We start from the raw sequence: 24788 nt of genomic DNA, 5'->3' as shown, positions 1-24788 counted from the left end.
CTCCGAGAGAAAAGAACATAATTAAAGGTGGTGCAAACCCACATTTATAAGATATATAGTGCATCTCACAGCCTCTGTGTTGATAATATGTTTGTTTAGCTCTGGGAATGCCTGCAATTTTATCTGCCAGTCTGACACAGTAGGAATTCAGCTAATGAGGTTGCCTAGCAAAAAGTGCATCAGGAGGAAGACAGGGTTAAAAATAAGCATACGTATGAAGAGAGAGAAAAAGATTTATAGTGGATGCAGAACTGTTCCAAGTTGTTATGGCAACTAACATTTTAGACCCATAATTACATAATAACAATGCTGCCAACTCTAGATTGCATTTTTGTTATGGTTTTTCTTCAATGTATGTATTTCTTTAAAATTGAAATATTTTCCAAAATATTCAGCATTTGAAATACTCTTTAAATGATTATATAACATCAATATATTTTCACTTTTGTACAATTGAAGTGAACAACAAGCTAAAACTTAGTAGGATAAATCTGAAAAATGAATTACAGGAAAACTGTACATTGTTTTGATACCAAAGCAATTTGTTCTCACTTAAACTTGTAAAACAGGCGTAAAAATACAAAGCTTGGGATATTTGTTGGCTTTGCTTTATTTCATGGATTTTCCTGACTTTGAAATCAAGCAAACCATACTGTTTCCCACAGATTGTCCCAGGAGAGTAAAGCCTTTGAAAATGTACAAAAATAATAACCTGAATACATGGTGTAGGTATTTGCTCTAATTGTCCCTAAAGGGAGAGTAAACATGTATTCCTGGCACCTCCTGAAGCCAATTTATTTATTTATTTATTTATTTAATCTTTGTATAATGAATGCTAAGAGAGATAAAATATATTTTACGATGCAGTTCTACCAGTCCATTTTAGGATTTGGTGTATAGGTTACTACTGTTTGATCTAATCACTATGAAAGTAACACTAATATATAGATTTAATCTTTAGACGCCATCCTGAAGTGGTCATGATGTGACATCAGTGTAATCTGCCTCGAGCCAGTTCTTATTTTATGCTTTTTTTTTTTTTTTTTTTTTTTTTTGAAGGAATTAGAATTCTGTCTTGTTTTGCCTGATGGCATTTAGAGGTCTTCTCCTTGCATCATCTGTGCAAGGAGAAAACAAATAAGGGAAGGTTAGTTCAGAATTTACCAATTATTTAATGCAGTAGACTGAAGCTAGGTAGTACCTCAGTTATTTGTAAAGACTATGAAACTATTGGAGACAAAGAAAGGAAAATAAACTGCTTCAAAGATATGCCTAGGTACGATACTACTCTAAATTTCTTCCGGCAAGGCATCAGAGATTTTAGGCGAGGTGCTGTTCTGCCCTTCTCAAAAATCTTGAAATTGTCACTCCAGCTTAGTTAAGTATGTTTGGATCACTGCTCCTTGGCTGACAGGTTTTTCCTGATTAATAAACAAGCAGAGCCGGTATACTTAATTCTTCCTCCATCGTATGTTACTCACAATGTGGAGTCTTCAGTTCTTTAACTCTTAGTTCTTCCCAGGTGTGCCAGGACAGTGTTGTATAGCTGGCCTGGAAAATCACTCTTGCTTAAAATGTAGTGCTGGAGAAGACTGCATTATGTTTTTCCATGATTTGTGAATTTCTTTACTGATGTCACAATTGTTGGATTTGTATTTGTGTTGTGGCAAGGATAAGCAATTGCTTGATATTCCTAAGTCAAGATTTGTGTTACTTAGAATAATATAGTTGAAAATAAATTTACTCTCCCTTTTCTAATAAGAGCATGTTTTAGAATAAGATTAAGATCGTTACTGTTGGTAAGTGTGATCTTTAATGTATGTAATGGATATATGGGAACAGAATAGTAACATCAGTTTTCTGCTGCTTTGAAAGGTAGAGTTAAACTGAAAGAAAGCTGTCAGCCTGACTGAGAGGGTTTGAGCTGTGAATTTAAGCTTTGTTAGCAGTAATTGAAGAGTGAGGTTACTGGTAGCACTCAAGGTCATATTTTTTTTAAAACATATATATTAGAAGTGTAAATCATGTATCAGTGAGGAGTCTGGGAGAGGGTACAAACCCTGGAACATTACATTTAATGTTGCAATTGGGATATGCAAGACAAAATTTTAGTAGGAACTTGCTAAAAGCATAGAAGTTAATTGAAATCAGCTTGTTGAGAGTTGTGAGGAATTGAGGGCTTGTAGGATACAAATACGGATGAATTAAAAATGGTATTCCAGATCACCTTATTACAGGAAGGCTGATTGTGCTGCTTGAATGTGTACATGTGGTACAGAAAGGTTCTTCACCAGAGGGTGGTCAGGCACTGGAACAGGCTCCCCAGTACAGTGGTTACAGTCCCAGGTGCCAGCATTTTAGGAGCATTTGGACAGTGTTCTCAGGCATAGGGTTTGAATTTTGGGTGAACATGTGGAATCAGGGATTTAACTCAGTGGTCCTTGTGGGTCCCTTCCAATTCTGGATATTCTGTGATTCTTCAGTAGGGGACTTTTTTTGAGAACATCTATGGCGATGTTTATAAGAAGTGCCCATAACAAGTACTGTCAATTACACAAAATCGCTAATGGCAGCAGCAAATGATTTTCCAAGGATTTGAAAGACAATTTGATGTGGAATTGTGGAAGTAACAGCTGGTGTGCTGACCATTTCTGACAATGACAAGTCTAGTGTCAGCCTTCAAAAAGGACTAGGAACAGAATGCAGGACAAATAGTCTTCACAATAGGAAAAATTATCTGCAGAATTTCCAAAATACAAGTCTTGTGATCTTTGTTTATCCATATAAGAAACATTTTGTGAAATGTTGCTACAAAAAGTTCTGTGTGAAACAGAGCTAGCTAGAGTGATTAAATTTGTTCTTAGCTCCAGGAAGCTGCAGAGGGCTCTGACTGAGTGGCCAAATGGTTTTAAACTAAATATTGAAGTGCATAAAGCACAGTGCACTCGTTTACTTGAGTGTAAGTCTTAGTTTGCTGTTAAAAGTCATTAACAAATACTGAGTCAAAGATTTCATTACTTTGGAAGGCATTGGGTAGGAAAACAAAGCATTTTTAGTCTACAAGGTTATAGCATTGTAATGTGGACCTTGCCCACTTCAGGATGGAGACAATAGACAGATATTCTTGTACCAGAAGAGGTTTTTGTACCGGAAGTGGTTTAGACTATACATAAGAAAGAACTTTTTCTCTCAGAGAGTGGTCAGGCACTGGAATGGCCTGCCCGGGGGGTGGTGGAGTCACTGTCCTTGGCAGTGTTCAAGAGGCATCTGGATGAGAAGCTACCAGATATGGTTTAGTGGTTTGCTGCAGCTACAGTAATGGGAGGACAGTTGGACTAAATGATCTTGTAGGTCCTTTCCAACCTCGTGATTCTATGATTCCATGATATGGGTCTTACTAGTGTTTCTTTTACTGAATGAGAGGAAAAACGACAGTTGTTGGCACTCCCATGTCTTAGGCAATTTAGGGAACATTCACATGTATGTCACTTTGCAAGAGTCTACAGGGAAAGCCAGCTGTGATGTAAGTTGACCCTTTCTCAGGTGGTATAACCTTCCAGTCCAATTCAATTTTACTAGAATTGCCTTTGTAGGTGTATGGTTGCTTGTATGCTACTGTTTACATACCTGTTAAAATACTGCTTTTTGAAAGAACCTTAGGTTTGCAATATTTTATAAACCCCTTTTCATGATACTTGTTTTTGCTTATTTGCCCTGCTATTGTGAACACACAGTGTATGTGGCTAAGGAGAGCATGGTTGGGTGATGGCAGTGAGTTTGGTTTGACAGTTTTCTTTACCAAGATGTCTATATAAATCAATAGTACTTTCATCTTTTCACATGATCAGAACAGTATTATTATCTGAAAGGATGATGCATCATGTCCGAAGAGATAACAAAGCAGAATAAAAAGTGATAACTCTGTTCCTGACTGTTGGTGATGAATTTTGAAGTGCACTGAGTAGTCAAGAGCAACTTGGACAGCAGAAGTGAGAGCACATGTATTTTCTTTCACGTTTTTATAATCTTTAGCATATATAGGAATACAGAAAAACTTATTTTAATTATTGCAGAGCATTCTCCAACTCTACCCAGGCACAACCAGGAGAAAGAGCTGCTGCTAGAATTAATGTTTTTGCAGTTGTGGCTGACTCTAAAAGCATAGTTGTTGGCACGCTAGTTCAATACTCCATTTTTATTTTTTTTACCAGAAGTTGGGTATGTTGTTGAGTGCAAATGGCCCAATGAGTAGTAAAAGTAGCTTTAAAATGATTTGTGAAGCTGACCTATTTGGGTAGCTTTCCTTAAGTTATGCAGTTTTCCAAGCAATATGGAAATTCTTCTGAGTAGTAATTGTTCCTGTGGGGGGCAGTAACAGGACCTGAAACGTCTCAGTTCTGTGCTTCATAGGTTAAAGGAGCTACAGTAGGAACTGGAAGAGGTGCAGTGGGATCCACTTTGTGGTCACTGATGTTGATTTAACAGCCAACCTTATTGTTAAGCATGGAAAATTGACTTAGAATATGCTCTTTTAAATAATCCAACTTGGATTATTGCCAGACTGCTGTTACTCAGATATATCTTTTGAACGGTGTCAGGCCATTTTTATTTTAGTGGCCATTAACTCACATAATTCCAGCAGCTTGGATTAGGGATTCTTGAAGCTGAAGAAGCTCAGAAGGGAACTGTGAGGTTGCATTCACTTTATGGAGCAATCTGTTACTTATTTTCTAAGTCACATAGATCTGTGATGCCTTCACATTCGTAGAAATGTTGAGTAATCCAGTGTGAATTGCTATTTAGCTTCTTCATATAGTCAAGAGTAATGTTTTCTGTTGAAAACTGATTAAAAATACATTTTTTTGATAATGGGATGTAATTGAAACAAAACAATTAGTTTTTAAAGCGCATTTAAAGTAACTATCTTTTTACCATTTCCTTCTCTTTATTTCATTCATTTAAAGTGTGAATTTTGATTCAGTTAAATATATTCTGTTAAAAAAAAAAAAAAAGCAAGCAGAAGTGTTGACAGGCTGCCTAGCTGCAAATGGACAGGCATGTTTTTACATCCCTTTCTTCTTCACAGAAGATTTGATTTGATAGTCTCATAAAGAGTTTATGGGAAAAACTCTTCTGTTTCTCAGCCTATGAGCTCTATGTTGCCTTGTTGGGAGATTTAGGCAGCAGCAGACAGGTGCTGCTGTCAGCAGTGCTGTGGAGATATCTTCTGTCTCAGTGCTGTCAGCGTGAGAGGGCTAATGGGGTGAGGGCTTGGTATCCAGATGGTTCATCTGAGTAACTTAGGCTTGTTCCTAGTAGATTTTCAAAAGTGCTTAAGTTTTTACATATCTACCACTGTCTTGGTTTCAGCAGAAACAACATGATCTGCTCACTGATGTTGCTGAGTGATTGGAGCACACCTGGAGCCTTTATGGTGTGGCAGCAGGGGCTGGGCAGGGCCAGCACAAGTGCCTGAGTTAGGCCAGGAGCTGTTCCATACCAGGTGATGCCATGTGGAGGCTTTAAGGGAGCAGGCAGGTGGTTGGAGTGGCCTCTGCTTGAGGGCTGTGGGGTACTGGTTGGTGGAGATGGGACCTTGTGGTATTGCAGGACATTGTGTTGTGCTGTGTCTCGGGTGGGAAATAATTGCAGCCATATATACTGTCCTAGCATTTTTGTTTCCCTTTTCCTCTTCTGTCTTAGTAAATAAATTTGGTCTCAACCTGTGAGTTCTACTTTGTTTTTAGTTCCTTCCCTCATCCCTCCTGAGGCAGCGGGGGAATGGCTGTGTGGTGCAGGCTGCTTCTGGTTTACACCAGAAGGCAGCAAGCACTCATTGCTTTTCACTGAATAAGTAAAAAAGCAGACATAAAATAGTCTATTGCCACTACTAAGTATTTAGTCTTCTTGAGGAATGTTTTTTATCACTTTGCTTTGGTGCATTTTTTTCCCATTACTACGTTTCTCTCTAAATGAAGTTCCTTGTTAAAAAAAAAACAAAACAAGCCTTTGTGCAGAAGAAGGAGCTCATTGGTTTTAGAGTATTTGCACTGGTGTTTCGAATATTCATTTTATTTCTTATCAAAATGTATTGATTGGTCAATTGGTAGTACTAAACTGTAAGAAGTAGATTAGAAAATAGTCATGGGATTTGCATTCTGTGAGCAGTAACCTTCCCTGGCATTTGGAGTAGTCTAGAGGGTGTTTCTGCTAGACAGAAATTGGTTTGTTTAAGTGTTAATGGCACAGGTTCTTAGTTTAGTTGTTTTTGCAAATGGACTTAAACCTGTAATAAAATTAAGTTATAATCAGTTATTCAATTAGATTAAGGTTTTTTGTTTAGATTTGCTCAATAGGGAGTTTCATGAAATACATGTTGAAATTGTTTTAGGTGCATTATTGACAGTCCTTGTTTATGTCGCCTTTTCTCCCTTCCCAGGAGGCAGTTACCAAGAGTGCAAGCTCTTAGATATTTTCCAGTAGTTGAAATTCAGCAGGGAGTCCAGGCTTGGCAAAACAGCTGGAAGTTTCATATGAGTAAATCTATTATGTATTATATAACTGGCATGGCATATGAGCTAATATTTCTTTAGTTGCCTCTGAAATACATTTTTTCAGAGATATTAATAATTTGATTTCTTTAAAGTTAACACATATAGGACATGGTTCAATGCCATATGACTTCACAAGAAAAAAAATTATATATTTAGTAGACTGTATTAGGGAAGCAATTTACATGGGTAAAATCTTTTTGTAGGAGACCTGGTGTGTTTTGTGTGAACCAGAAACGTGGCAGTGTGGCAAAGCATTGCTTTGCCAAAATGGCAGCATGGCGTGTGAATTGTAGAGTGATAAGAAGATGGAAAATGGAAATGATGTTTTGGAAGTGGCAGAAGATTTTTTAACTTCATCTCTCAAAAAGGGAACGTAAGAATAAGTGGAAAAGATGACCTATTAGTTCAAGATCTGACACATAATAGAATTTGTGGGTCAGGGCTGTCTACTGGGTCCCACTGTCCATTTTTCTAAGTGCAGTTCTCCAGTCGCACTCATAGCGCTGGTCTTCTAGTTGCCAATGCTTTTTTCTTGGTGGAAAGCAAATGATAACATTTGCTAGCATTTCAGGATTTTTTACTGATGCAGACTGTCTGCCTTGGTCTCAGCATGTGCTTTTTTTGTCCTTTCAGTTCTCTCCTGGGGAAGGTTGAGAAGAGCACAGCATGGGGCTTGTTTGGGTGCTTTAAGGTTATTTTCATTGCTCATGAAATGATTGAAGTTTTTCATAATCCAGAGACTTAATTATGTAGCTCTCCATAGAGGAGGACTGAAAGCCATTCCAATGTAGTCGTCTTTGTATTGCTTGTGCACTTACTTATGTGGAACAAAAACCCTTAAGTACTTTGTTTTTATTGCTTATTCACTTAATGGCTTCTCTGCTGAAATTAAAGTAATAGACGGCGTTCGTGTGATACAGATACTGGCCTTAAGTGTATTAAAGTCACTGAATTGATGCTATCTACCAGATGTTATATTGCCAAAGACTTGAGTACTTGTTGCCACAGCAATCCTGTTCTTGAATTGGAAGCCTAAAAGTGAGAGGTTTTGCTTTCTAAATAAAGAAGTTGTCTAGAGATGTCTGTTGAGAAAGATTTTTCCTGGGACTCCTGAATAGAGTTATTTTGCGCATTAGAATCATAGAATCATAAGGTTGGAAAGGACCTTCAAGATCATCTAGTCTAACCATCCTCCCATTTCCATTGCCACTACAAGACACTAAACTGAACTCTACGTTAAGAGAGCTTTAGCGTCTTGTATCATATATTTGTTAATTTTTTATTTTATTTTATTTTATTTTAACTCAAACTTATCAGAGTATAGTTGATTCAGAGTCAGTTATCAAATCCTGGACATATATAACTATTTTTCTAGAACTGCTACCACTGTCTGAGCCTTCCTTCACAGATGTCCTCCATCATTCTTGTAGATGTCCGAAGGTGCCATACAATCTTGTGTTATGGCCTACTTGTTTGATTCAGTGAACTCTTCATGTCACAGAAGGCATTCAGTAATTGTAGCAGTGCTTTTAATGTGATTTCTGGACTCAAGTCTATGATTATTTCTTCCAAGTAGCAAACTTCAGTTTGTTTATAAGCAGGAGACTATAATAGAAGACAGATCTTTCATTTTTGTAGAAATCTGGATAAACTATGCATAACCTGTAATTGGACTTGCGGATGTTTTATACTGCTTAGCACTTGGTGCTCATCTTTCTTGAACCTCTCTCTTCCTTCTCCTCCCTCTCTTGAGCTGTTGGAGCTATCTGAAGATTCTCTCTGGCTGTCTGTTTTACAACTGTATTTCACCTATTACTCTCCACTGATAAACTTCTTTGTATGTACTACTGTAATTTTCTATTATTTTGAATGTATCAAGAACTGTATCTTAAGCAATCTCACAAGATGTTACTGCTTTCCTGATATGTATCGTGTATTCTGGAGCTGCTCCTGCAAACATGTGTTGTTAACTTCTCAATCGCAGTATGAGTCACCTTTTCAAAAAGTTTGGTCTTTAAATGTAATATAACTTATTATTATATTAATTTTCATCTCTGCTGTTCCATTTGGGTTTGTAGTTTTTCTCCAGCATATTGGATGTGTTGTTTGTGAAGTCCTCAAGGAGGATGAGAACCATATCTATAAGTTGTCTATTAATGAGTTGCCTGATTTTTTTTTTTTTTTTCCTCTTCTATTTATTCTATTCTGGGCAATAACCTCGCTGTAGAACTGTGGCAAAATAGGGCTGAGACATGAAGTATTTCTTTAGTATTTTTTTTTTTTTTTTTTTTTTTTGCATACTCATAGTGATGAATAGCGTTGAGTTGAAACTAATAAAGCTGATAGAGAATTGTGCAATATTAAATTTATTAAATTGGCTAACTTTCAGAAATAATTAAGAGCAATATTGAATTGTCTGCTGATGTAATTGTGTGTAGGTATGCATATTATATTGTCTTGTTCCTACTTCGGTTTAATTATACGGTGCCCAAAACGATTCATGAAAAGTGAAGATGATTTCCGTTGAATCTGAGGGCACAGCTACGTCTTTGGAGGTGACACAGGATGGCCACAATCATTTCATTACTTTGGGTATCGTCTGTTTGATTTGTGTTGAGTTTCAAGTGAAAAGATAGGAGCTTTGCTATGAGACTCACTGTTAAACAAAATGAAATTGTGTCTAGTTTTAAAGTGTACCTGTGCATTTCTGTCAGTGTGACAATTTCAGTAATGTATGGAGTCTTATCCTACCAAAGCGATGCCTTTATCAGTCTGGAGAAAATAATCAAATTTTTAAGGCTTTTTCTTGGAGGTGAAGTTGTAGCTTCTACTGCTCTGAAGACGGGAACAATTGTTTTAATTGCCAGAAATGATAAATAGCTTTCCGAATAATTGTAACTTATAAGAACAGTAAGACACTGATCACTCAGAGTAGCAAATGTGCTTGCTGACCTTTGAATTAAAGAAGAAAATTTGGCAGATATAAAAAATATGGCCTGTTGGTCATTTTCATCCCTAAAAGTTGCACATCTCTGTGAATTTGAACTTAGGAGTAGCACGGCTTAGGTGGCATTATCAGCTTCTTTACTATGAAAAATATTGATTGAAATTGGGTATTGTATAATCTGAAAGCTTTAGTGTTCCCAGGCAAATGCTAATTTGTCAAAAATTAATACATTTTCTCTATTTAAATTGCATAAATAAATTACGACAATTGATTAGTTGCTATGAGACAGAGAACTAAGTATGTTCTGGCAAAAGAGAAGCATAAAATTATGGTCTGAGTTTGAAGTAATTGTTCTAGATAGTCCACAGGCAGCTGGCAATAGATAGGTGTAGATATTATGTGTATTAGATATACGCTTTTATTTGTTTCTCTTGGCTTTAGCCTCCCATGTTTCTGTACTCCCACAGTCTCTGAAGGTGCCTTTTGTATAAAACTCTTGAGGCTTGCAGGAAAGAGGTGTTCTCTTGGTAATTCTAGCAATATGCATCATTTTATATTCTGATTATATCGCATATTGTTCAGATTGGCTCATTAAAATTAAACATCACTGAGTACTTCCATTACCACCTGCATTGCCCTAATTCCTGTTTTGCTACATGTCTGAGCCATTAGACTTGCTGTAAATCTTGCCTCTGCCTTATATTGCACGTTACAAAAATGCATGATTATAATAAAGGAAAAAAAGGTATTTGCTTTGAAAATCTCTCTTGCATCTCTGTATTTTATTTGAATAAGTTTTCTGGTAGATTTACAACTCATATTGTAATTAGTTCCTGATAGTGAATGAAATGAATAGATTTTTATTAGCTTTGTAGAATTCTAAAATTATTTGTAGCTTCTGAAGGTATTTAAGGAATTTAGTTTTGCTCTTTGTTCAGACAAAGCAGTTTTAACAGATCGCTTTCCACAGTGTAATTGTTCCTCTGGGTCCCTGGACTTATTTTTTTATTTATTTTCCCTCATTTATTTATGTTTCAAGTAATGAGAACACTGGAAAAGAGGATGAAGGGAATTTATATTGTGAAAGTATGGAGTTGGAATGGCTTTTTGTATTTATATTCAGCGGAATCCTTTTCTACCTCACCTCTTTTCCATCTGCAGTCAGTTACTAGCCACTCCTCAAAAAACTATTAAAAAAAAAAAAAAAAGCCCCCCAAACAAACAAAAAACAACAGGGAAAAAAGTATCGTTGGCATTTTATTCTTATCTATTGTAAGTCATGAGACCATTTGTAAGTCATTTCTGTTAATATCCAGATTTTACTTCACTAATTAACACTCAGAAAAAATACCTGTGTCACAGTAAACATTTTTAGTAGGGGCAAATGTTTTCCAGAGCCATAGATTCCTTTTATTTACATGCCATAGTCTATAGTTCAATAAAATGTACCTGATGAAGATTGCTGATTGTATGTGCTGCTGGTTCACCTACTGGACAGGTGTTATGAAACTGCTGCATCCTGGTGACAGTGGGAACCAGGGAACTATGTGGGTCATAGAAGCATAGAATGACTTGAGTTGGAAAGGACCTGAGAGATCACCTTGTTCCTACTCTTCTGCGATAGGCAGGGTTACCACCCACTGGATCAGGTGCCCAGGGCCCCATCCAGCTTGGCCTTGAATACCTCAAGAAAATGTTTGGCATCTCTGGTCAACCCGTTCTAGTGCCTTACAAACTTTTCAGTAAAGGACTTCCACCTTATATCTAATCTAAATCTCCCCTCTTTTAGTTTAAAACCATTCCCTTTTGTTTTGTGTAAAAACTCAGTCTTCCTCCTGTTTATAAGCTCCTTTTAGATACTGGAATGTCACAGCGAGGTCTACATAGAGCCTTCTCTCCTTCAGCCCATCTTCATAGGAGATGTGCTCCAGCTCTCTGATCACCTCCTCTAGACCCGCTTCAACAGTTCTATGTCTTTCCTGTGCTGGAGGCACCAGGCCTGGATGCAGTACTCCAGATGGGGACTAACAAACGAAGGCAGAGCAGAGGGGGACAGCTGCTTCCCTCCCCCTGCTGCCACCACTTTTCTGATGCAGCCCAGGGTGCAGTTGGCCTTCCTGGCTTCAGGTGCACACTGATGGCTCTTGTCCAGCTTTTTATTCACGAAGACCCCCAGGTCCTTCTGTGCAGGGCTTCTGTCAGTGAGTTCTCTCAGTTTGTAGACAGAGATTGCCACAACCAATTTGCCTGTTAGTCCACGTCAGCTAAAACCAGATGCAGTTCTGTCTTTGGCTGGCAGAGATCATACTGGGCTTCTTCTGCTTATGGTAAACTGTCCACCAGTGTTTCACCATGTCCTGTCCTTGCAGGAAGAGGAGGCACACTGCAGTAGCCTTGACAGCATTCTCTAAAAGCTGCTGAAATGCAACCTTTTAACACCCCCACTGTTTTGAACTCAAGAAGGACAGAGAAGGGAGCAGGAAGACTGCTGTGTCAGAGGTACTAGAAAGGTCGTGGGGGCCTGGGGACAAGTGAACTAAGAGGCTTCTGTCAGGTCTGTGTGGAGAGTCCTGTGGGTCACTGCTGGCTTGATCGCCTAGCGACAGGCATTAGATAATACGAGGCATCCTCTGTCCAGTGTGGAAGTTAATCGTTGTCTCTTTGAGCACCCAGTAATGAGACAGTATGGTATATGTGGTAGTGAGCAAAGGTAGACATGATAGAGAGCATAGAGAAAGCTGAAAATTCTGTAATATTTGTACTAATCTACTTTTTAAAATATACAAAGGGGAGAGAGTTGAAGCAGTAGACACATCTTAACCCGTGGAACTTATTCAGGCTTAGGGAGGAAGTGTTTTAATCAAGCTAAACTTCTTTGCTCCAGGTGAAAATCTGCTTGGAAAACTCTAGTGTCTGGCCATTCTTAACCTTATAATTTGTGCAGTGGATGATGGAATAACAAATATTCTTTGTGCTTGCTGGGTATATCCAGGTTACTGAACCTGAAAGCTTATTTAAGGGTTTTTTGGTATACAAAGTGTTCATGACAGATTGCTGTACTAATCGAGAGGAAGTGAAAAACAATGCAAACCAAATGATTCTGCAAAACTTAGTAGCTCCCCCACTAAGGCTGAGTGGAATAATCAGCAGTTTGAATACATAAGGAAGTAGTAGAACTGCACAGATGGTTTTTTGTGATTGTGAATTACTGTTAAATGTGAGTCAGTGTTTTGATGCTGTTCTGGAAAAAGGTAGCCTTTGTGATTAATTTCTATAGGCTATTGTGTATGAAAATATATAAAATAATCCTCATTGCTGTTGTTGGAAGCCTAGATACTTGCATTCAGTTAGGAACATGCAAGAATTCCCGGGCTAGGAAAGCTTATAGGAAAGGTTCGGAAGTGACATGGTTAGTCAGCATATTCCCTATGGAAAGACTGAAGGAATTAGGATTGCTTTTTCTATTGAAGGGGAAAAGGAAATAGAAATTTTCAAAAAATAAAATGTTTCTGCAGAAGAGAAGGTGGTAACCTACTCTTTTTTGTCATCTGTTGACATGTTAAGACGTAATAATTTTAAATAACATTCAGGTTGGAGATTAGCTAAAGTGTTAATTAAATTCTGGAACTGAGTGCTTGATGGAGCTGATGTCTCTTACATGAGCATTAAGTGTTCCGCTATCTACTGCTGCAGTTCATTTTTCCCTGAAATGTGCCTATGTTTATAAAAACCAGGAAAAGTGTCTTTACTATGCAAGAAAAAAACCTGTCAGTTAACAGTACACAGACTTTGTGGCCTATTTGTATCTATTTTTGTTGGAAAGAGCCTAAATTACTTTTTCTTTCCCCATTCACCATGTATTCCATTATGCATTGGAAAGACTTTTGTTAACTCTTGATCAGTCTTATGAGGACTGATAGGTATAGTGGAAGAAACTACATTATTTTACTTTTTTTTTTTTTTTTCTTTTTAATTTAGAAATGACTTTTCTCGATAGATGGTTGTGCTTGTGTTATAAATTAATTTGATATTCACTTCATAGAAATTGTTTTTTAAAAAAGATTAATGTTAAAAGGCAATATGCTTTATCTTCCTTTTCTGAGTTGTTTTATTTAGACAGTCAGAAAATGTTAAAGCAGTGCTATAATTTATAGTTATTAACATTGGAGTTACTTTATGTTTTCAGCATTTCTAATTGTGAAGGAAAAGTTTTAGGGACAAAGATTGTACTCTGTTCAATGATATATCCTCTTAGTCCAGTAAAAATTACACATTCTCTTAAGAATTACAGCTGCAAAAGCTTCATTTAAAATCTTAATTTAAACCATAAGAAAGAAAGGAAAATAGCTCATTGGATGACTTGATACTCTGATATTCTGTCATTGGAGAAACCACAATGGGAAATGATAACAAAATAAAATTGCCTGTAATTACATTTGGAACACTGGTTCAGTTTCTACTTGTATGTATAATACTGATACTCATATGTATATGTAATGCTCGTATGTATTCAGTATAATATTTAACTAATAAATAGTGGTGTATAAAGATCACAAACTGTCTGAAACTGTGACTACATTCTCATTTAGGCAGATTCTCTCGCCTTCTTCTTTTTTTCCTTTCCCCTTCTTTTTAGAACTTTAGGTTAATAATACATTAGTTAGTGCCACATGTTATCTGGTAGCCTTGTGCAGGTGGAATAGTGCTTTAACAGCTCAGATGAGTATGCTTAGTATATTTTATTGGCATGTGAGCTTCACTATTCAAAATAAAGGGGGATTTAAATAGCATTAGCATATATAGACTAGCTTACTTGGAAAGAAAAAACTGGTTTCAAATTTTAATTGGAAAGCCAAATGTCAAGAGGAAAGACACTGATCTCCATAAACCAATTTTTTTTCTAAGAAGAAAATAAAATCCCCAAACAACAACAACAAAACAGCACAAAAACCATTAATAGCTGTGAGCTTGTAAGTTTTATCTATTAGTTTTATGCCCCTTTTCTCCTTGCTATTCTTCTCATTGTTGAACACAGAGCCCAATTATTTCTTTGAAAACAGTATCAAAAAATGCTGGTGTTTTAGCTTGAGTGATTTTTATAATAGATAGGGTTGTTTCCATCCATCTCAAAAGTATTTTGCTCTAGAAGAAAGATGGTGTGTACTAGAGTGTAAAACCAATTGAGCTACTAATATTATTTGAGAAGCAAGGGATTATAGGGGAATTTATTTATTTATTTTTTATATGTATTTTAAAACAACTGATTTGACTGGAAAATATGATGATCTCTCAGGCATGCTAGCCTCTGTAATGTCAGATGGAGATGCAACAAACATCAACCATGTACAGGGTATCGCCATTACTGTAGATAGTTTACTAATGGTAATCTGTAATTGGGAGAGTAGGTTAGTTGATGGCTACAGAATGGAGAGCTGGTAGTGAGAGGTGAAGCATAAGGAGAGTTGTCATATACCATAAAACTAGTGAGCTTCAGTGATATAGGAGAGCTAAGAATTCTGATTTTCTTTTTTATCTTTTTTTTTTTTTAATCTTTTTTCTTTTTTAACTTTTTAATGTATTTTACAGTCTTCTCATGAGTATAAAGGCAAATGTGTCAACTATGTTTTGGATTTTTTATATTATTATAATTTTATTATTATTAATTTATTATTTTTTATATTATTATAATAATATATTATTATATTTTCTCATTCAGATAAGATATAAATATCACTTATAAGGGAGAAATACATACAAAATTTGCAGTTTTTTTTTAATTATTATTATTATTTATTAAAATCTGTGATGAAGAGAAGGTATTTCTAAAGCTACTTGTTGAGCTCTCTTTACAGAAAGACTTCCTGACTAGCTGTAAGATATTTAACTAAATTAAAGTTTTGGTCTGGGAAGAAAAATAATCTTACCTGTATAAGTATAGCAGCTTCAGCTTCCTCTCATATCTTGGAGTCACTCTGGTGCTTTTTGGGCTATCCCATGAGTGGCTTTGTTTCACTCGCCTGCAAAGGAACAAATCAATCTTTGTCATCACCTTTCCTCTCTAGGAGGGGACAGGAGATCTGAACTGTCTCCTGCTGGATCAGGGTGTAGGTTTGGCTCATGCAAGGGCCTGATAAGCATGGATTGAGAGGGAGTGTACTTGTCTGTTGTTCTGGTAGCAGGGAGGTTTTGGTTTGCCTTGGCTGACCTGATGTATTCTGCATGAAAGTGTTTTCACATGCTGCCGCAAGTGCATGGTTCACCAAGGACCTACACAAATGCTCACTGGTCTTGATTTTGATGTCACAGTCCATTCTAGGATGCTTTCTAAATTAGGATTACCAAACAGGAACTGGTTAAATTGAACTCTGTTTATAATTTTCTCAGTAAAGAAAACTCTGACTCTTTAATCATCATGAGAATCTGAAATATCTCTGTGCCTGAGGATTTGTTTAGGTGTATAGCTTATTTTAAGTAATGGTGATCATAACTTGACATTGTAGCATGAGGTCTTGAAGTTGGATGCAATGTAGCTGATGCCTGTCTTTCATCCTGGAAATTCCACGACAGAAACATTCAGAGAAAAACTGTGCATTGTTATTGATCATATCCAGCCAATAACAAATAATAACAAAGCAATTGATAGTAATGGCAAAGGAAAATGGATTTCAACTTTTTGCGTGCATGTATTTCATAGCAGGAAGCCATAGCAATTGTTTCTTGTTTTTACTGTATCTTCATATTACATCTATATTGCATCTTTCTTTTTATTGTGTATCTTTCTTCATGGTACCCATTTACTTGACTTCCCAGTAAGAGTACTTTCCACTGAATTGGTGTTACACTGGAGTTGAGAGTTTCTTTATGTTCACACTTAGAAAATACATTTTTTTGTAGACCAATAGCTGGAGCCAATATATTGCCAATATATTGCTTCTTGCGCCCAGCTCCTGGCTGACAGAGCAACATAAGGTCACCATCCCTTGCAGAGTTGTTATTTTCATGTTAGCTTATCCGCTCATGAATGCTGATGTTACAAATTTGTAACAGAGCACCTTGCTTAGTTCCCAAATAAATATTAAAGTATTCCTTGTGCTTTTCAGTTACGTGAATGCAACTTACTGCTCTGTAACGCTATGCCTTCATAAGTTTACTTGATGTGCTGTGTCAAATTTGTTTTTCTGAATGCTTTGTTGGAAGAAGCTGTTTGGAGGAGCACGTAGTAACATAAATGTTCTTTTGTGCAGAAACTGCTAGCTTTTGTCAAATTTCAGTTGCTGACATTTTTTCATCTCAGATTTTGTAGTACCTAGAGCCTGTGTATTTGCTAGCGATCCATCATGAGGAAAAGCAAGCTGTAAAGGCTTAAGGTATCATACTTCAGAAACTGATATTGTGTTTTCTTTCTCTGTATGAGTACAAAAAAATCCACAGGCCACTGGTTTTACATATAAGAAAACTAGGAATTTAAACACTTCAAAAGTGTTAAGGGGATCAGAAGTCTTGAACTGCTTATAGCCTCAGGAATGACTGTCAGTCAAAACTTGTTCAAAAACTTTCTCAAAAGAGGTTCTGGGAAATACTATTATACCTTTGAAGTAATTGTTGTTTTGGTTTTATTTTCTTTTGATTAGTGAAAATGTTCTTGTTATGAAGTAGGCACATGATGAATGTTAATAGCATTATGCCACAAGTTATTAGATGTTAATAACCTTCAAGTGTTGTTACATGTAGGATACTAATCCTGTGGTTGGCATGGTGCTGCTCTAATTTACCTTGGCTGAGTCTGTCTTACTCTGTGTGACCATGTCTAAATATCTCCTGGGCACTTCCCCTTTATGGGTGAAAAAATTAGGGAATCCCAGTTATAGGAGCTTGTTGTAGAGCTGTGCTTTTTGCGTGATCATGTGCTAAATGGAGGGAAAGGTACCTGTTCATGTTAAGTGAAACTGCAGTGTCAGCACAAAACTGATGGGCTATTAGTGTCCATTAGACTAAGTTTTTCTTTTTAAATAAGTGAGCACTTATTTACTACAAAGTGTAGTTTAATGACCTCTTTCAGCTTGGTTATTTTAAGAATTCTCCTTGTCTTTGGAAGGTAGAAAAAAAAAAAAAAAAAAAGTGTTGGATTCTCTGTCAGTCTGCATTCCTCTGTGGTTTTTTATTTCCTTTGTTTTTCTGTTCTTTTTTCTTTGTCTTTACAGTAAATTTAGTTTTGCCTTGACTTGCATATGAGCTGTGTCATGTTGGCAGTGAGCTATGCGGTAAAGTTGAAATTGGCAATCCTGACTTTTTCCCTTTCATTTTTGACAATCTCCAGCGTTCAGTGAACTGTGACTTGTGTGGGGAGTAATACTTGCAAGCAGGTGAAGTGTGTAGATAGCATTCAGATACACCTGAACCATAAAAATCTAAAGAAATTTTGAAGACCTCTTGTGTTATTTCAGTAATATTATTTTTGTGTAAACTGATATTCACAGTATATATCACAATATATTATTTTTATATATAAACCACAGTGTATATATATATATATATACGTGTGTGTGTGTATATATATATATATATATATATAAACATCACAGTAATATTATTTTTTTGTAAAATGATACCAGCTGATTGATAGTCAAATGAGGGTGTAGAGACATAGTGTTTTGCACATGCATGTAGTAATGTCTTCTAAGTGAGTTTATACTGCCTTTACATTCACTTCTAGATACACTCCTTTCAGGGTTGGAAGCATGAAATTGATGTGGAGAAGGAAATGAACATTCAAGAATTAATCAGTATTGTCTTAATTTTTTAATTTCCTCTGTCTTGGAGTGGAAGTTATTGACTAAATATTGGGTAGTGGAAGGTGAAAGGAGAAGAAGAGATTTGACACTTTTTTTAAAACCCAAGAGATGGGATTTATTTTGGGAACAGCCAGTTTATTTTTCTTTTTCTTTCTTTTTTTTTTTTTTTAACCTTTTAAAGGAATTTTTTTCCTGCAAAGAGAGAAAGTTAATAGCTTTTAAGGGTTTCTATTTTTTCTTGCAAATTACAGAAGTACGCAGGCTTTTCTTAAATAGTTACATAGATTATACATCGAAGAATAAAACACGCATAAGCAGTAATGTATGGGAAATGTACATTTTGTGTGAATTTGTATAGAAGATTCTGAACTTTTCCTGTTTGCAGTTAATTCTGAGTTGGAAATCTATTTCCGTATCATCTCATTGCCTAATATTGCTCATAAAGACTGCCTGATACTTAAACAGGAGTTATAAAGTTAAGCGTTAAAAAGTTAAGTATTAAAAATGAAAGAGAAAGGTCACATCGGTCCTGAGTTTTACAATAATGCACTTAATTGCATTGACTTTCCACCTTATGTCATTTATGGTGATATGAAGTAAAGGCAGACCCTTCTTTTGACTTTATGTGGAAGATTTCAGATTTGATCTTACATAAATCTATTTAAGTGTTTTCATATTGCAACTTAATGTTGAGTATATACTTTCGCCCCCCAATAGCGAACTGAGAAGTTGAATTCTTTCTATCCATAAATCTAGCTGCATATGAAATTCAGAATTTCCTAATTGTTATGTTCACCTGGAGGTGCATCCTGGTTTGGGCAGGGATACAACTGATTTATTTATTCTTTTCTTCCTAGTAGCTGGCATGCTGCTATATGGTAAACTTGCATGAATAAAACGTTAATAACACATTGATGTTTTAGTTGTTCAGCAGTGCTTGCACTGAGCCAATGACATTTCAGCTCCTTCTGCTGTGCTGTCAACAAGGAGCTGGGAGGGGGAATAGAACCAGAACAGCTGACCTAAACTGGCCGAAGGGGTGTCCCATTTTGTATGGCATCATGCAGAAGTATGAAACTGGGGGAGGTGGCTGGTGAGGAGGCTCTTACCACTCTTGTTTGGCAGTGGTAAGAAATGGAGTTGTGCATCACTTATTTTATATTTTTTTATTAATGTTATTATTATTTTCCCTTTCTTTTCTGTCCAGTTTGAACTGTCTGTAAGTAGAAGTTGCAAGTTTTATCTTACATCTGATCTCTTCCTCCATCCCACTGGTCATGGATGAGTGAGTGAAGAGCCATGTAGGGCTGAGCTGCCTGCCAGGCTAAGTCACAACAAGGTGATACAGTAATGTCACGAAAATTGAAGGAGCACAATAGGAGGACAGAAGTTACCACTGTGTGCCCTCTAAATGGAGATTGCTTAATGCTTGTTTGAAGGGAAGAGGATTTATAGGAGTCAAAGACCAGACTGCTGAAAATTACAAGTTTCATGCTTCAAGTAGAAGCCCATTTTTCAGGGAGCAAGGATGCGAGAGAAAATAATTTTACTCGGAAAATAATCTGCCCCATTGTTAAATTACAGCAAATGTATTTTACTTAAGGATTCTACTTATTTATTACTTATTAATATGCAAATTAACTACTAGATGATAAGAAAGCTTTGCTTTCAATAGGGGGTGAAACTAAAGCTTTTCCCAAACAATTAGTTGTGACGTGAATTTATTCTGTATTCATCTGTCCTTGTTGCTGAGTTAGGTAACAAAATTCAGTCATTATCAAAGTAAACAAAGCACAAAGAAAACTAAAGTATATAGTGACTGGTATGGCTAAGGAAAAGTCTTGTGTCCCTGGTTACATATCTGTGTAGGTGCCTTTCAGAGTCTGTTTAAACATCAAAAACCTCCTGGAATGTAGATCCTGAAGATGAATTCTTGACATGAGGTCACAGCAGTTTTTGGAAGCAACATTATTCAGCTGTGAAAAATGGTCAGTGAATGGAGCAGTTAAGAACAATGGCTCTTTGTCCAAAAGTAAATGATGACTTTGGATACTTTTCACCCATGTTTTCTTACAGTATAACCAAAGATGATGTTATCTTTTTCTTTTTCTGTCTTGTAATAAGAAAAGCTTGCTTTTCCATCTTATTAAAAATAATAATAAAATGACTTTTTTGGTGCTGCTTTGTTTTGGGTTGTTAAGAGAGCAACTCACTTGCAGTGACTTCTTTCCTGTAAAAATCCGTGCTCTGTTTCTAGAAGGGTACTTCTTTTCTTTATTGTCTACAAGGGAAGTAGGTTTATACAGTGTTTTACTTCTACCTGAGTGATCTCTTAGACCAGTATATTGGTAAAAATCAGAAAGGCTTCATTGGGATTTAGTGAAATAGCTAGTGTGTGTTGTATCTAACTGCCTACCTGATTGCTTTCTGCCCTCTACTTAACAGAATGAGAAGATGGAAGAAAATGTAAAATCTTATGACTTGAGGTAAAGACAGGGATGTCACTTAGAAGTTACTGTCATGAGCAGAACAGACTTGACTTGGGGAAAAATTTAATTTATTACCACTTAAAAATGAATTAGATGATTAGGCAAAACCTAAAACGTGGGGAATGGAGTTTGCAGCCTGTCCATACCACTGGATCTGCCAGATTCCCCTGCTTCAGCATGGAACATCTCTGAGTATTTGGCTCTAATAATTACTCTATACTCTTGACTGAAAGTGTTACTTGAGGCTGTAGTTAATCGTAGGGTTTGTTGACATTTCTTTTGCTTATACTTTGCATTTCTGCCAAGTCCAATAATATATTAGAATCATAGAACTGTATGACTTGTGATTTCCTGTCCTCTTTTAGCATTAAATGTCTGGGTAATTGTTCCCTGTTACTTGAAGTGGTTTGCTGAGGTTTACTTCCTATCTCTTGCTTTTGTACCCTGCCAATGTTACCAGTAATAATAATCCAAGATATTGGTTAGCTAAGCTAAGTGGTCTCTTGGATGTTTTGTCATCCCTTTATTAATAGACCTATTTCATTAAAAGTTTTTGACTTGGTAATAATACAGAATTTTAGACTTGTTTCTCTGTATTATTATTGTTATTTTATATAGAGTTATGCCTACATTTAATTGTTTGTATATCAGCGTGTATGTTATCTTCCCATTTGCATGGTTGGCTGAGCACCACGTTTACTGTGCATGAGACTAGATCAGGTATTTTGTTCCCTGTCTAGGGTTTCTGTACTCAGCTATCTAAATGCATACTTGAGTGAACGTTGTCATAGAATCTTAGAGCAGTTTGGGTTGGAAGGGACCTGTAAGATCATCTAATTCCAGCCCCCTGAAATATGCAGTGACACCTCCCAGTAGGCCAGGTTGCTCAGAGCCCCATTTAGCCTGGCATTGAATGCCTCCAGAGTGGGGGAATTCACAGTCTCTCAGGGCAACCTGTTCCAGTGTCTCACCAACTCTACAGTAAAGAATTTCTTCCTAATATCTAGTCTAAATTTACCCTCCTCCAGTTTAAAGCCATTTCCCTTCATCCTGTCACTACATAGCCGTGTAAAAGGTCCCTCCCTTGGCACTGAATGTGTTTTATCTATTTTTAATGCTCATACCTACACAATATTTGTCAGAAATCTTATGTGTTGTTGATAGGTGTTATTTAATATATAAAGGAAAATATTTCTGTGCTGATGCTATTTAATTATTTTTACTTCTCTTCTAGTAATGTTTTTAAAGCACACCATTTAGTTTGGTGACAGGAGACTGTTTTCAATTCTGGGAATAAGTATCTTTATAGGGATGCATTTACATTGTGATCCTTCTTCCACTGGGCATTGCTTTGTGTTTTCTTAGTTCATATTTCTGAAGTTTTCAAACTTTATTAATGCTGTGCTATCTCAGCTTTTGCTGGACTTATGGTTCTAAATCTTTTGGTTGTAACAATGTTCTTTCTTTAATTTCTAGTCACACTTAGGTAATGTTATATGTTTTATAATGCACTGCAGAGCAATATTATTTTTACTTATATATTTTTACTACATTTAAATTTAATATTGAATGCAAAGTTTTTTTTTTGTTTTTTGTGTTGTTGTTTTTGTTTTGTTTTGGTGTGTGTGTGTGTGTGTTTTCCCAAAATAAACAAAAATAAACCAGGAGGGAATATTGCCCAAGACATAACATTTTGACTTACAGTATTGCAAGCATGTATAAAAGAGAAAATATTTCAATCTTGTTTTAGAACATAGCATTTTTTTATTTTATATATATATATATATTATTTTAATAAAGGATGCCTTTCTTAGTGAAGGTGTAAGAAAATATTTTCTGAGTTTTTTAGAAATAAAAATGTGAGGTTTAGTTGACTTTGGCATTGACTTCTAATTTTCTTGGACTAAGTAGATGACAGAGGAAAGAGCAAGGCTGTGTGCATTCATGGAGAGAGCCTGGTAAGAAGCTGAAAAAGAGGAGGAAAGGGGAAGTAATCTACAAGATGTTAAACAGATGCTTTGGCTTTGTGACAAATAGTTTATGAATGCTATCCGGAGCATTTCATCAAATGCTATGGGACTAAAACATATAGATGGATATATGGAAATTTACTTCTAATTATTTTTAAATTATAAAAAATGGCATTGAATAAGTAGAGTACTATAAAACATGAGTATACGCTGAGAAATTATGTTGGTGCTTCTAAAGACTATTGTAGCTTAAATTAGTGTAGAATCAAGGTCTTGGAATGATTCTAGTTTGTTTGACTTTGGTCTTCATTTCCTCCTAGTAGTTTGATCTTTATCTTGAGACAAATTGAAGGAAATATTTCAAACATTTTGCAAACTTCGTGTCTTATATTCTGTTCCTTCATTCCCTCCCTCAGATTCCCTTCAAGGAAGGAAAAAAAAAAAAAAAAAAGATGGAGAGCATATCTGCTACCTTCTTTTAGCTTTAGAAATAAAGAAAATATTTTTTAGGAGAAAAAGAATTCATTTTTTATCTACTTAAATACAGTTGCAAGATGGATGTAACAAAGACTAAGAGGCAATGATGGGAGTCTGTGCTTAATGCTGTGGAAAATAGTTTTTGTAAATTTTTTCTTATCTTTTTTTGCTTTTATAACTCATGTAGGAAAAACATCCCACAATTCCTGCATAACCTTCCCCTGCCAGATGCATAGTATTTTCTCCCAAATTTGCAAAATAATATCCTGTATTGTGTCATTCATGAGTAATCTGGTGCTTATAAGACAACATGCATTACGACAGAGGTTACAAGCATGTTTTCTCTAAATAAGTTTGTTCTAGAGTCAGGAGGCATAATAACTGCCCACTGATGATCATAGTGTAGAAGTTCTTCTTGAAAGAACTTGCATGAAATTTTCACTTCATTCTAAATCATAATCACTGGAGTTCTCTAATAGCAAACCTACATAGTGTAATACAATTCTTTGTGCCTGTAAAAGTGACTATTAATGATAACAAGATAGCAATTAACTGATACTCTGACAAAATTCTCTTTTAAGAATAAATAAATTCAAGAGAAGGTTCTGCATGTAATTCTGAATACTAACTAGATGCTTATCATGTCATGTTGTTTCTTTATTATTTTGAAGAGGAATATTTAAAAAGATCCCTGAGCTATGCTGTGATAAGAACTGATATCTACTGTATCGCTGCCTCTTTGGTTACAAACTTTTTAGCACAGAATTGACTCGTAGGCCAGTAAGTTACTATCTCACATAGATGATTTAATCAATATGCGTAAGTTTTCATCTTCTTCTGATCAACAGCATGCCAACAATTTTCAGAATGGTTGGTACATTTGTTTAGAGTATGTTTGAACACAGTATTTCCTGATTGGACGAAAAGCAAAATACAAAACTTTATGTGCATAAATGAAATTGTTTACAGAAATGTATGCTTATGAGAAGATTTTCAGTCAATAATATTCATCTATATGCTCAGGACTACTCATTTTGGACAAGTGCTCATAATTCTAAATTTTTTTAAAATTTAACCTAATTTTGGAACTGTACGTTTGATGAGTTTTATCTGAGTGTTCAGAAAGAATGGTTTTTTATAATGGCTCTCTTCAGTAAAGCAGAAGCAAAATCTATCAATATATGAATGTTCTGCAACCATGAAGTGGCAGGGATTTTTCCTCCTGGCTACAAAGTTTTGCACACTTGAAGCACGCAGTATCTCAGAAGCCTTGTTGTGTTGGACTAATTTGCTAGGTAGTGCACAGGCATAGAGTCATTGCTCTTGAAGAAATGAAGATGCTGTAAGGCTGGGATACAGTAAAATAGATTGGCAGCCTTTACTGTCCTTACTGGCCATTCTGCAGAACATGAGGACTAACCATTTCAATATTTATGTCCCGTATCACCTTGTTAAACATCTGTTTTCTGCTTTCTGCCTCTGTAGCTCGTCAGGCTCAACTTATTCTGTCTTCTGTGTACTTGTAAAAGAAATTTATAGGACGGGCTTCCTTCCAGCAA

The 24788-nt window shown here is 36.0% G+C and overlaps 1 protein-coding gene across 15 annotated transcripts in view; it reads left to right on the top strand.

Moving 5' to 3' along the window:
- Positions 1-24788, top strand: part of PTPRK (protein tyrosine phosphatase receptor type K) — a 384844-nt gene that overhangs the window by 105174 nt on the left and 254882 nt on the right. The gene's annotated exons all lie outside the window — the stretch shown is intronic.

This window comes from Excalfactoria chinensis, chromosome 3 (genome assembly GCF_039878825.1).
Source record: "Excalfactoria chinensis isolate bCotChi1 chromosome 3, bCotChi1.hap2, whole genome shotgun sequence".
Taxonomy (NCBI): domain Eukaryota; kingdom Metazoa; phylum Chordata; class Aves; order Galliformes; family Phasianidae; genus Excalfactoria; species Excalfactoria chinensis.
Note: the sequence above shows the minus strand (reverse complement) of the source record. Positions and strands in the feature narration are given on the sequence as shown.